Genomic DNA, 12,581 nt, shown 5'->3' on the forward strand with positions numbered 1-12,581 from the left:
CAAGAGATTGCAATTCCATTTCCTTTTCAAGCATGAGTCATGAAAATTTTTCAAAAAGAATCATATCTTCCTTGATTCCTGCAAAACAAATTATAAGACAAATGGCACATTAGCTATGTCATGCTTGATCTAAACTCTGCTGCCTCCCTTAGTGGATTTTGAAGATTAATGAAGTGATGTTTTTAAAGATGACAAAGTCCCATGCATTAACAATGCAACCAAAAAAACCCTCAACAAACAATGCAACCAAAATTTAGATTTTTTAAATCATTCTTGAAGAAGGATGTGAAGATATGAGAGCTATGCCACCAATAGAAATATAATGTAAGCTATATATATATGTACATATATATATAGTAAGCTACATATATATTTAAGTTTGCTACTAGCTATGTTAAAAGACATAAAGAAAAAGTGAAATTAATTTAGTATTTTATTTAACAGAATATTTCAAATCATGTTTCAACATGTAATAAATGTGTAATATTAATGAGTTGTTTGCACACTTTTTATATTGCCTTCAAATATATTATATATAATATTTAGATATAATATATTGTATATAATATATAATATATAATATATATATGTGTTATATTTATTACATATAATTATATATTATATAACAATGTATTATAATTATATTAGTATATGTCATAATTATATTATATATTATATATAATAATGCATGGCATATATAATTAGATATATAAATAAATAGTTATAAATATATTTATATATGTAATGTATACATCATATATAATTATAGAATTTGTATTATATAAGATAAATATATAAATAATATATGTTTTATATGAATATATAAATATATTTTATATAAACATATACATATATATAATGGAATACTATTTAGCCATTAAAAAGAATGGACAAGGAAGTTTTACAAGAGGAAAATAAGGAGAATCTCTTAGTCCCTTTCATAGTCACTTCCTGGCTTGTTGTGTGCCTGCTAGCAGTATTTCTAGACACATATCATTGTAAGTCTCTATGACCTTGCTTTCTGTTCCACCGTTCTGGAGCATTCTGCCTACCATCACTGCCCACCTCTGGTCCTTCTGACTAATTCCTGTTTTACTTCAAGGTCCTAATCAATTTTCCAAATCAACAACCCTAGGAAGAGTTTTACACCCTGGCCTCCAGACATAATTAATTTGGTTTTCTCTTTGTGCCCTTAACATACTTATATTATGTACATTTACTTGCTTTCATGTTTTTCTCTTACTTTGAGGGTCTTGAAACGTTGAACTGTGTATCCTTCATGCCTATATCCCAATGAATATAACTAGTAACAAAGTTGATGTTAAGTAAATGGCTCTAGATCTTAATTTTAAACTGACGCCTAAGGAAGCTTCCAGGGGCTTTCCCTTGTCCCTCATGTACTCTGTTTACGAAGAATGCTGGAAAGGCTAAGTTAGACGCTGATTGCACCTAGTGAAATATAAGCACACTGATAAATGTTAATAATTATTAATAATATATTAGTATACCTTATTTTCTTATTTATTATTTTTTCCATATTCTTAAATATTCCTGCCCAGTGGTCAATTAAGTAAGAAGCAACATGAATTTGGCTAAAACTAAATTGAGTTTTCAGGATGTAAAAGCAGATTCTGTCAAAAAAGAAGAAAATAAAAGATGTATATAAGACACAATCTTATTTTGACTATGGAAGAAACAGGTCGATGGGATTTGATAAATAATGGAGTTAATATAGAATGGGATAAAGGGTCTAGCTTCATGTTGGGTAGAAAGTTCACAGGTTTTATTAGTTACTTATAACTAACAAATAGTTCAGTAAATAAATATAAAAAAAGGAGCATAAAAATACCTTATATCCAATTCATTGCACCTTAGTACTCGTAGTGATGGCATATTTGCTTTGTTATTCTTTTCCACACTGATGACATCCTGCGGGTGAGTCACACACTATCCTTTTATTAGATGAGCTCTACATGCACCATGAGGCTTTTCTTCTCAATTCAAGTATTTTTATTCTTCATTCACTGTTTTCTTGCTGCTCCCTAGGCTTCCATTAGCATTTCTTCTGCAATTTTCCCCCTAATTCTTATACTTGTTTTAGCCAATTGTAAACTTCTTTGGTCTTTTAGAACTTTATTAAATATTTATAAATCTTTGCATAAACTTTCTATTGATACATAAGCACTCCAACACTTGGCAGCTGGGCATTTGTTTCTTATTCCTCAGAGCTCTGTGATTTGACTGGGCTTAGCTGGGCAGTTCTTGCTGGGATTTGTCATGTGGTTATAGGCAAATGGTGGCTGGGACTTCAGTCCTCTGACAGCTTGGCTGGCCTTGACATCTAAGGGGTTCAACGTGATGCTGGCTGTCAGCTGAGGGTGTTTAACCAAACATTTACCTGTGGCTTTTTCGTCTGGCTTGGGTTTCTTAGAGCATGATGGTGGGGCTCTAGGAGCAGAAGCTTCATGTCTTCTTATGACATAGTCTCAGAAAGTCTAGAATATTCCTCTTGCTGTTTTCTACTGGATAAAGGAGTTACTAAGGTCAATCACCCATGGGGCAGGGATTGGACCTCACCTCTCACTGGGAAGAGCAGCAGAGGGTGGTGTCCATTTTGATCTACCACACTTCTTATTTAACTTTTTATTTTGTGTATTTTTATTGTATTATATTAGTCACCATACAATACATCATTAGTTTTTTGGTGTAATGTTCCAAGATTTATTTATATTTAATACCCAGTGCTCTATATAATACATGTCCTCCTTAATACCCACCACCAGGCTCACCCATCCCACCCTTTATATACCTTTCTAAACACTACATCTGTTCTTTATAGAAATTCTAAGCTTAATTTAAAAGTTTAGAATAAATGCACAGAAATATATGAAGTTCTGAGGAAAAGACATTGCATACTCATCACCTTTAAAATGTAACCTGTTTGGTTTTAATCTCATCACTGGACACTTAAACCATTGAATAAGTAATTAAGTTGTCCAACTTGGGAGGAACTTCTGGATATAGATAATACATGCGGTGATGAACTGGCAAAATATGACCATAATGCATTTTAAAGTCAAAACCCAAATAACTCTTGGATTACCTTTTATTTTTATTTAGTTATACTTCTATTTTGCTTCATACCTTTGGATAAATAAGTATTGACTCCATCTAGAGACTTCTTCACAGCCACTAAATATACATACTCCCAATCTTTTCTTCAAGAATATTATCAGCAACTACTTATGTGGCAGATTATTTTCCTAAAAAAAGTTACAACAATATTCCCTATCAAACACGTTCTTGTTTTTCTTTTTAAAAATGAACTTTATTTCTTAGAACAATTTTTGACTATTTATAAAAATATTATGAAGATAGTGTAGAGAGTTTTCATTATACCCCATACGCAGTCTTCATATTATTAATATTTTACATTAGTATTGTATGTTTGTCCCCATTAATGAACAAATCTTGATATATTAGTATGAAAAAATGTCCATACATTTTAAATATTTTAATTTTTAAATTAGCAAATATATATAGTGCATCATTAGTTTCAGATGTAGTTTTCAATAAATTCAATAACACCCAGTGCTCATTGAATCATGCACCCTCCTACTATACATTTTATCTTATTATCCATACATTCTATCTAGTGTCCATTTCCTGTTCCAAGATCTCATCCACATTGTCCTTATGGCTCCTTAGCCTCTTCTCGGCTGTGACACTCATGTACAATCGAGAATTCTCCCAAAGAGAAGTAAGGTCTTCCCTCTCATGAATCTGGCAGGTTTATGGCTACAGCACAAGGACTGCTATGTGACTTTGGAGGGTAGGCCAAATAAAACAGACCTATTTCTTCAGGATGTTTGCTCTCACAACCCAGTACACTGAGGAAACCCAAACTGGCCATGAACAGGTCAAGTATAGTTATTTCTGCTAATAACCTGGCCGTTGTTTCAGCCAACACCCAGCATCATCCACCAGATGTGGCATTAATGATGCCTCCAGATAATTTTAGCCCCCAACTACTGAGTCACTACAGATATCAAGCCTTCAGTTGAAGGTCCAGACTTTATGGCACTGAGAAAAGCCAACTCCAGTATGCCCTGTCCAACCCCTGACACCAGAATCCAAAATAATAATACAGTGATGGTCTTATGACACAAGTTTAGGTTGTTATGTAGTCATAGTAACTGGGAACACTTGAAATTCACAAATTGCTATAACTCCAGATTACATGTTATAGCTAGGAAGTAGTGGCCAGGAAGAAGTAGGAGCATTCCCTGGAGTAGCTGATTGTAGCAGGAGTCAATTATCATATGCGTGACTCTTTTCTTATTTCTTATTTAACTTAAGAATGAATAAATATCTATTGAGTGTCTATCATGTGCCAGGCACTGTTGTAGGTACCTGGTATGCACCAATGAAGAAAACAAAGATCCCTGCTTTTACTGAACTGCCATTTTAACAAAGGAAGACAGACATCAACAAATAATAACATAAAAAATAAATATATAGCAGGTTTGAAGGTGCTAAATGCAATTAAAAAAAAAAGACAGCTTGCTGCTAGGCAAAGGGTCAATAGTGCTGTGGGGTTTCTCATAGCATTAAGCAGAAAGGTCAAAATGGGCCTGTTTGACATAAAAAATACTCTAGTATACCACTGAGTCCAACACCCAGAAAAGCAGAGCCTGAGGCAAAGATCAAGTAGGAAAATTTTGGGAGTATAAGCACGGGATAGTAGAAAGAGAAAAAGGAGAAGCAAGGACAAGAAGTGAGCAAAACCACGTGATGAGGTATGGGAGCCTCTTCCTAACAGGACACAAGAGAAGGGGAAGATTAGTTGGCAAGAATGTTCATTCAGCACATCAAATGTCCTCAAGGGGCTCACAGGATGGGCTTTACTTTGGTGAGGACAAGAGCTGTGGTGTCAGTTTCTCCGTTGTCTGCCCTCTCCCAATGACCCTGGTGCCTTCAGTTTCCATCATCCTTTGGGCTGGTCAGGAGTCCAGATAAAGTTTGTCTCTTATCTGAGTCTGGGCCAGCAGCACACAGTGCACCTCTCATCCAAATACAAATGTGATCAGGCTGCTTAGTGTAGAGTTTGAGCATAGGCTGAGGCTGTGGGCCTGGGCCTGCAGTTGGGATTCCTGCTCTGCAGGGCCTGCAAGAGGTCAATAAAAGGCAGCAAGGGCAGAGCAATGTCCTGACAATGGTCCCTTAGAAAGAAAGTGGTAATGCAGAGAATCTGACTAAGCCTGTCGATATTATCTATTTCCAGATGTAAGGTAGTTTGCTGTGTAGAAATCTAGGACAAGGATGATCTGGGCAGATGGAACAGCCAGACAAGATCCTATGGCAAGTATTGTCTTCTTTGATAATGAGCAAGGAGACTAGAATGGCTTAGACATGGGATCAAAAGGGACAGTGAGAAAAAAAAAAAATGTTTGAGAAGAACACAGGCCCTAGAGGGGCAGGTCTTGTGGGCCTTAGGACTTTAAATAAAGCAAGAGTCTCTAAATGGAAGAGTTGAGTGAAGGATTGGAATGGTTGTGTATAGTTTGGAAGGCTGAGTCTGGCTGTTGGGTTAAAAAGATTCATTGGGGGCAGGTGGTGTTTCAGTGGAGGTTGGAGAAGCAGAGGGCCTGGGATGCTAGGGTAATAAAGAGGGAAAAGGACAATAGCTTAGATCAAGATGGTGGTATGAGGCAGTCCTAGGGAGACTCTCTGAAGCATGTAGGGTTTCCTAATGTATTGGATATCAGATGTGAGAGAAAGAACTGCGTCCATAGTTTTTGGCATAGCAAGATGGATGTGATCACTATTCCTTTGCATGGAGAAGATACAGGTGCAACTGCTGTCTGGGCTCAGAACTTCTATTTGAACAAAAGGGATTGAACTATTTAGGTACAGACATTAAGGTCATAATTAGATGTATGAGTGAAAAAGAGGTAAAGAATATTTTTTTCCAACTCTGGGAAACTGAGGTTAGGTGTCCTGATTCTCTGGAAGCCATTCAGCTCCAAGAGGAAGACTTGGGATGTTGTCCACTGTAGTAGTTGCTTGTGAGAATGCTGTGTAGTGCATACTGGCAGAAGATGGGAAGGTAGGCTAGTTGACCATGTCACAGGAGTTCAATATTTTGGAAATCAAATTGAGCCCCTTTAAGTTTCCTAGTGCATTAGAACATGTTGAGTGTGCCTGGATTTGTCACCTCTAGTGGACTGAAGCCTCCCATTAGTGAAGTCATTGGTTAGCTAGGATTTGGCAGAGGTTAACAAGACTGAGCTGTACTTCTGTCCTGTTTCCCCAGGTTGAGCTGTATGATATTGAGGGATCAGACACCCCTTCAATGATTGTATTTTAAAGTAGAAATTGTACTAATACCCAGCATATAGGACTGATGAACCAAAAGTTCAGAGCAGAGCCAGCCACATATAAAGTGGTTAGTAAATGTGAACTGGTATGATGGTGGTGGTGGTGGTGGTGGTGGTTCTGACAGGTTACCCTCTTTTCTGAGGACACTTCTTTCCTGATTTCATAAATTTGAAAGCTGTCTCATTATATAACTTTTTGTCGTACTTCTGAGTGTGTAGGTTTGGAGTTCTAGGAATGAGCCACTTGATGGTTTTCAGCTGAAATTTTTATTTTTATTTTTTTAAGATTTATGGACCCTGGGAAACCCCCAGGGTTTCAGAGGGGAATAGGGCATTGGGATAACCAGGTGATGTATTAAGGAGGACACGTGTTTGATAAGCACTAGGTGTTACACGTGACTAATGAATCATTGAACACTACATCAAAAGCTAATTATGTACTATACAGTGGTTAACTGAATATACAAAACAAACAAAAAAGTAGTGCTTTTGAAAAAATGCAATGAACTGAACATTTATGTCCCTTTAAAATTCATACATTAAAATTCTAAGTACCAAGGTGATGGTATTAGAAGGTGGGGCTTTCATCAGCGAAATTCAAATCAAAACCACATTGAGATACCACCTTACACCAGTTAGAATGGCAAAAATTGACAAGGCAAGAAACAACATGTTGGAGAGGTTGTGAAGAAAGGGGACCCTCTTACACTGTTGGTAGAAATGCAGGTTGGTACAGTCACTTTGGAAAACAGTGTAGAGGTTCCTCAAAAAGTTAAAAATAGAGCTACCCTGTGATCCAGCAATTGCACTACTGTGTATTTACTCAAAAGATACAGATGTAGTGAAAAGAAGGGCCACATGCACCCCAGTGTTCGTATCAGCAATGTCCACAATAACCAAACTGTGGAAAGAGCCAAGATGCCCCTCAACAGATGAATGGGTAAAGAAGATGTGGTACATATATACAATGGAATATTATTCAGCCATCAGAAAGGATGAATACAGGGTGCCTGGGTGGCTCAGTGAGTTAAAGCCTCTGCCTTTGGCTCTGGTCCTCGGATTGAGCCCCACATTGGGCTCTCTGCTCAATAGGGAGCCTGCTTCCCCCTCTCTCTCTGTTTGCCTCTCTGCCTACTTGTGATCTTTGTCTGTCAAATAAATAAATAAAATCTTAAAAAAAAAAAAAAAAAGAAAGGATGAATACCCAGCTTTTGCATTGACATGGATGGGACTGGATGGGGTTATGCAAAGTGAAATAAGTCAAGCACAGAAAGACAATTATATGATTTCACTTATTTTTGGAACATAAGGAATAGCATGAAAGATACTAGGAGAGGAAGGAAAAAAATGAGGGGGGATATGAGAGGGGGAGAAGAACCATGAGAGTCTATGGACCCAGAAAAACAAACTGAAGATTGTAGAGGGGAAGGGGCTGGGGGGTTGCTGGTCTAATGATGGGTACTAAAGAGGGCACGTATTGCATGAAACCCTGGGTGTTACACACAAACAATGAAACATGGGACACTACATCAAAAACTAATAGGGTAGAGTATGGTGACTAACATAACATAATTTTAAAAAAAAAAAGCATTAAAAATTTAAAGAAAGAAGGTGGGGCCTTTAGGAAGTAATGAAGTCCGGAAACAGAGCCCTGGTGAATGAGAGTAGTGCCTTTACATAAGAGAGCCCAGAGAGCTCCCTCTCCCCTCTCATCTTGGGAGGGCACAACAAGAAAAAGTACAGTCTATGAACCAGGAGGTGGGTCCTCAGCAGACACTGAACCTGTTGGCAACTTGATCTGGGATTTCCAGCCTCCAAAACTGTGAGAAATTAATTTGTGTTGTTTATAAGCAAAAAAAAAAAAAAAAGTATTTATCAGAGGTAGAGGAGCAGAGAGAGAGACAGAATCTCTCTGCTGATCATGGAGCCTGAGGTGGGGCTGGATCCCACCACCCATGAGATCATGACATGGGCTGAAATTGCAAGTTGGATGTTCAATCCACTGAGCCACCCTGGTGCCCCTCAGCCGAGAATTTTTAATTAGCAGAAATACTTTTATGGTAGCCACTCTCCACATCGTTCTGTAATGCAGCAGGAAGATGGCAGCCAAGAGAATGCAATAGGGAAAACTGTATCATTTGGGACTTGGTATACTGAGAAAATAACAAAAAATGTACATGTTTTCAAGCCCTAAAGTGCTCAACTGATGGATCCAGGTGGGTTTACAACAAGCAGAACAGGGCAGTGTGAGCAGGTGGTGCATTTATGAGCTCTGGGTCAGGATTTATGCAGGGCATCTCTCATAACTCAATGTCAAAAATCTTCATGGAGGGTACCAATGTGCCCATTTCACTGACTGGGGATTTGATGCTGAGAACTTCAGCAACATGCCAGAGCCACAGACTGCATGCAGGGGGCTGGGTCTTGAAACATCCCATGATACATGCAGTCTGCTCTTTGTGCATGTAGGTAAGAGGGTGAGGGGTATGGGTGTGGGTCACAGAAAATTGGGGGCCAACCTGGCATTAGCAGGCAGGAACTACTCTTCACTCTTTGTCCCAGTGCTATCTACTGGAAGATGTCCATGCTCCTGAAACTCCAGTGCGCCATCTCAGAATGAAAGAAAAGAATTAAGGGGTATCATGACTGTGCAGAGCTCTCCACAGCTAGAAGAAAAGTGGAATTCTGGTTTTCTACCTCAGAAATAAAAGGGCTCTATTTGTATATCTTCTTTAAGTTTCCACCAGGAGAAAGAGTTTCCTTATTTATTTATTTATTATTTTGTATAAATGTATCACCCTGTGCATTAAAACTTCCTCTTTAGGGGCTGTTTTACTTCATTAACCCTCTTCTTTGTTTCAAGATCCAACTGTTTCAAAACTCTCCAGCTCATGGAAATGGGAAATAACCTCCAGTCCTCTTACTGCGCTTCCCCTGCAGCCCTGGCTGAGTGAAGTCCCCTGGAACCTGACTACTCAGGGCACTGCTGGGGAGTCATGCTAACAATTCATCTATCTCATGAACCTTCCTTTTCCTGGAGCTCTATGGGAGACACAGACTCTGAACAGAAAGGACCATTTTCTTTCAACTAAGAATTAGTGCTGGTCAGAAGCAATCTCATAATCTCTTGAAAACCAAGGACTCATCACTAAAGTTGTTTAGAACGTGCCACAAAACAATCAGATCCCTTCTGTGAGTCCACTGAGAGAGGACATTTTCTAAACCACTTTAACAGGGAAAAATAAAGCAGATACAAAACTACTTAGAACTTTCACTTAAATGATGATCCACAGACCTCTTAAGTTAATCTTAAAAAAATTCTTCAAAGGTTAGGGAAACTACGTTCCTTTTTTTCCTTTGAAGAAAGCTTTCAAGATAGCTTTAAATCAAGGTCATCCCATAAGCAAATTTAGTTCTATCTCCAAACTTAATTCTCCCTAGTCATGCAACCAAACATATTCACAGATTCCTAATGTTAAAACATGGACATTTTTTTTTGGGGGGGGGGCATTAATTTACCTACACAAAAAAACAAAATCTGTGTGCTGTATGTGATTATTACTAAAGTAGAATTTTTTTCACACTCCTCTCAGCAGACAGGGCAAGGAAATATATGCATTTTTTAAACCTGTGTGTGAATACACACACACACACACACACACACACACATCCATCTGTATCTATACTAAGCCTTTAACTATAACCTGATACTCCAATAATAAGAAATCTGGTAACCACTATCTGCCATCATTTAACTTAATTATTCAATTCCAATATACATGGATAATGTATTGTCTACCTGAACTGAACCCCTGTAGGAAAGAACTTAATCAAATAGAGTATAATGCCTATGTGCAGTTCCTTTTGCCTTTAGTCTTACGGATTATGTTTCTTTCCAAAATTTCTTAGGTAACACTTTTCACCCCCACCACTTTTAGGGAGATTATTTCATATATATATGCCATATAGTTTTCATTTGTTTTTTCCTCCTCCTCCCTCTCCTCCTCCTTCCTTTTCTTCTCCTCCTCCTCTTCATATATATGCAATATAGTTTTCATTTGTTTTCTCCCCTGCTTCCCCCTCCTCCTCCTCCTCCTTCATTTGCTACAGTTCCATTCCATTCAGGAATTCCCAAATCAGCCCCTTTGAATGTAAAAGACTGAAGTGGGAAGATAGCATGAGGAACCAGAATATAAGAGTACATGAGGGTAGGGACAAGTAATTAGTAAAAACAATCCAACACACGTTGTTTCCTGTTCTGTTAATTTTGGCCATTCTAACTGGTGTAAGGTGGTATCTCAATGTGGTTTTGATTTGAATCTCCCTGATGGCTAATAATGATGAACATTTTTTCCTTTGTCTGTTAGCCATTTGTATGTCTCCTTTGGAGAAGTGTCTGTTCATGTCCTCTGTCTATTTTTTGATATGATTATCTGTTTTTTGGGTGTTGAGTTTGAGGAGTTCTTAAAGATCATGGATATCAGCCCTTTGTCTGTTGTGTCATTTGTGAATATCTTTTCCTATTCTGTGAGTTGCCGCTTTGCTTTTTTGACTGTTTCCTTTCCTGTGCAGAGGATTTTTATCTTGATGAAGTTCCAAAAGTTCATTTTCACCTTTGTTTCTTTGCCTTTGGAGACATGTCTTAAAAGAAGTCACTGTGGCCAGTATCGAAGAAATTATTGCCTATGTTCTCCTCTATGATTTTGATGGATTCCTGCCTCATATTGAGGTCTTTCAAGTATGTGAAGCTATGATAATTGACCTTTTCTGCTTGAGTTATTTCACTCAGCATAATCTCCTCCAGTTCTGTCCATGTTGATACAAAAGTTGTATATTCATCCTTTTTGATGGCTGAGTAATATTCCATTGTATATATGGACCACATCTTCTCAATCCATTCGTCTGCTGAAGGGCATTTTGGCTCTTTCCACAGTTTGGCAATTGTGCCATTGCTGCTATGAACATTTGGCCCTTCTTTTCACTACATCAGTATCTTTGAGGTAAATACCCAGTAGTGCAATTGCAGGGTCATAGGCTAACTCTATTTTTAATTTTCTGAGGAATCTCCACACTCTTTTCTAAAGTGGTTGCACCAACTTGCATTCCCACCAACAGTGTAAGAATCTTGGAACACTGAAAAAATAAGATTGAAAAAAATCCAACAGCTCGGAAAATACCATGGCCAAAAGTATATTCAGCATCATCTTAACTTTACTACATTCCTAGCCATCTTTTAAAGACCATTGTGAAAGTGTCTTTTTCTGATTATCTCCTTCCTCCCTTCCTCCTCCTCCTCCTTCCTTTTCTTCTTCTTTTCCTTCTTCTTCTCCTTCTTCTTCATCTTTGTCTTCATCTTCTTCCTGGACTAAACAAAGGCACAATGTTCCAACAAGTTTGCTCTATTTTAAAGTCTATGATAAAGAGATATCTGCATGCCTACCAATATTCTTTATAAATAAGTCCCAATTTGTTTCCAGAATGTCTGTTTTTTTGTAGATCTTAACAGAATTCGCTTACATGTCTATGTGTTTTATTATTCCAAGCACAAATGGAGGGCATGTTCATTCTTAAAGTATGCAGGTCTACAAGTCTTAGAACAAAATTAGTGCTAAAGAAAAGTGCAGTGAATTCGAGAGAGAAAGCCTGTTGCTCCAGCCATAAGTCCACCAAAACCTCTCATTCTGCCTCATATGTTACCATTTTTGGGATGAGTTATGACCCCTGGAATTTAGAGATGGCTAGTCTATCACAACGTGTAACTTATGAGGGGTGACTCCCCAATAGAATGGCCAGTTTCCAGTAATTTATTTTGGGTTAAGGTGGAGAACATTCTTCCAATAAGCAGAATTATGGCACTAGTATCTTCCTGTTGGCTATACACCTATGGGTTTTTCAAAGCCAAGTCCAAGTTTTATGGGTTTTGTGATGTGTTCTCTCACTATCCTAGTTTTCATTAATATTTCTCACCTCTGAATTCTTACACCATATGTTGGCTTTTTGTGCCACTGGATCTTTTTAATACTGTGCCACTATCCTGGTCATATTTTCATGCTTACTGTATCTCCTAAAAGATGCAGTATCTACCACAGGTAGGATTAATTTATTGTCCTTCTCTTTGTTTCTCAAGGTTTCTGTCATGACATCTTATATGTAGGAAATGGTCAATAAATTCAAGAAGATTGAGAATTAAAAATTACCAAC

The sequence above is a fragment of the Mustela nigripes genome, chromosome 7, assembly GCF_022355385.1.
Source record: "Mustela nigripes isolate SB6536 chromosome 7, MUSNIG.SB6536, whole genome shotgun sequence".
Classification (NCBI taxonomy): Eukaryota; Metazoa; Chordata; class Mammalia; order Carnivora; family Mustelidae; genus Mustela; species Mustela nigripes.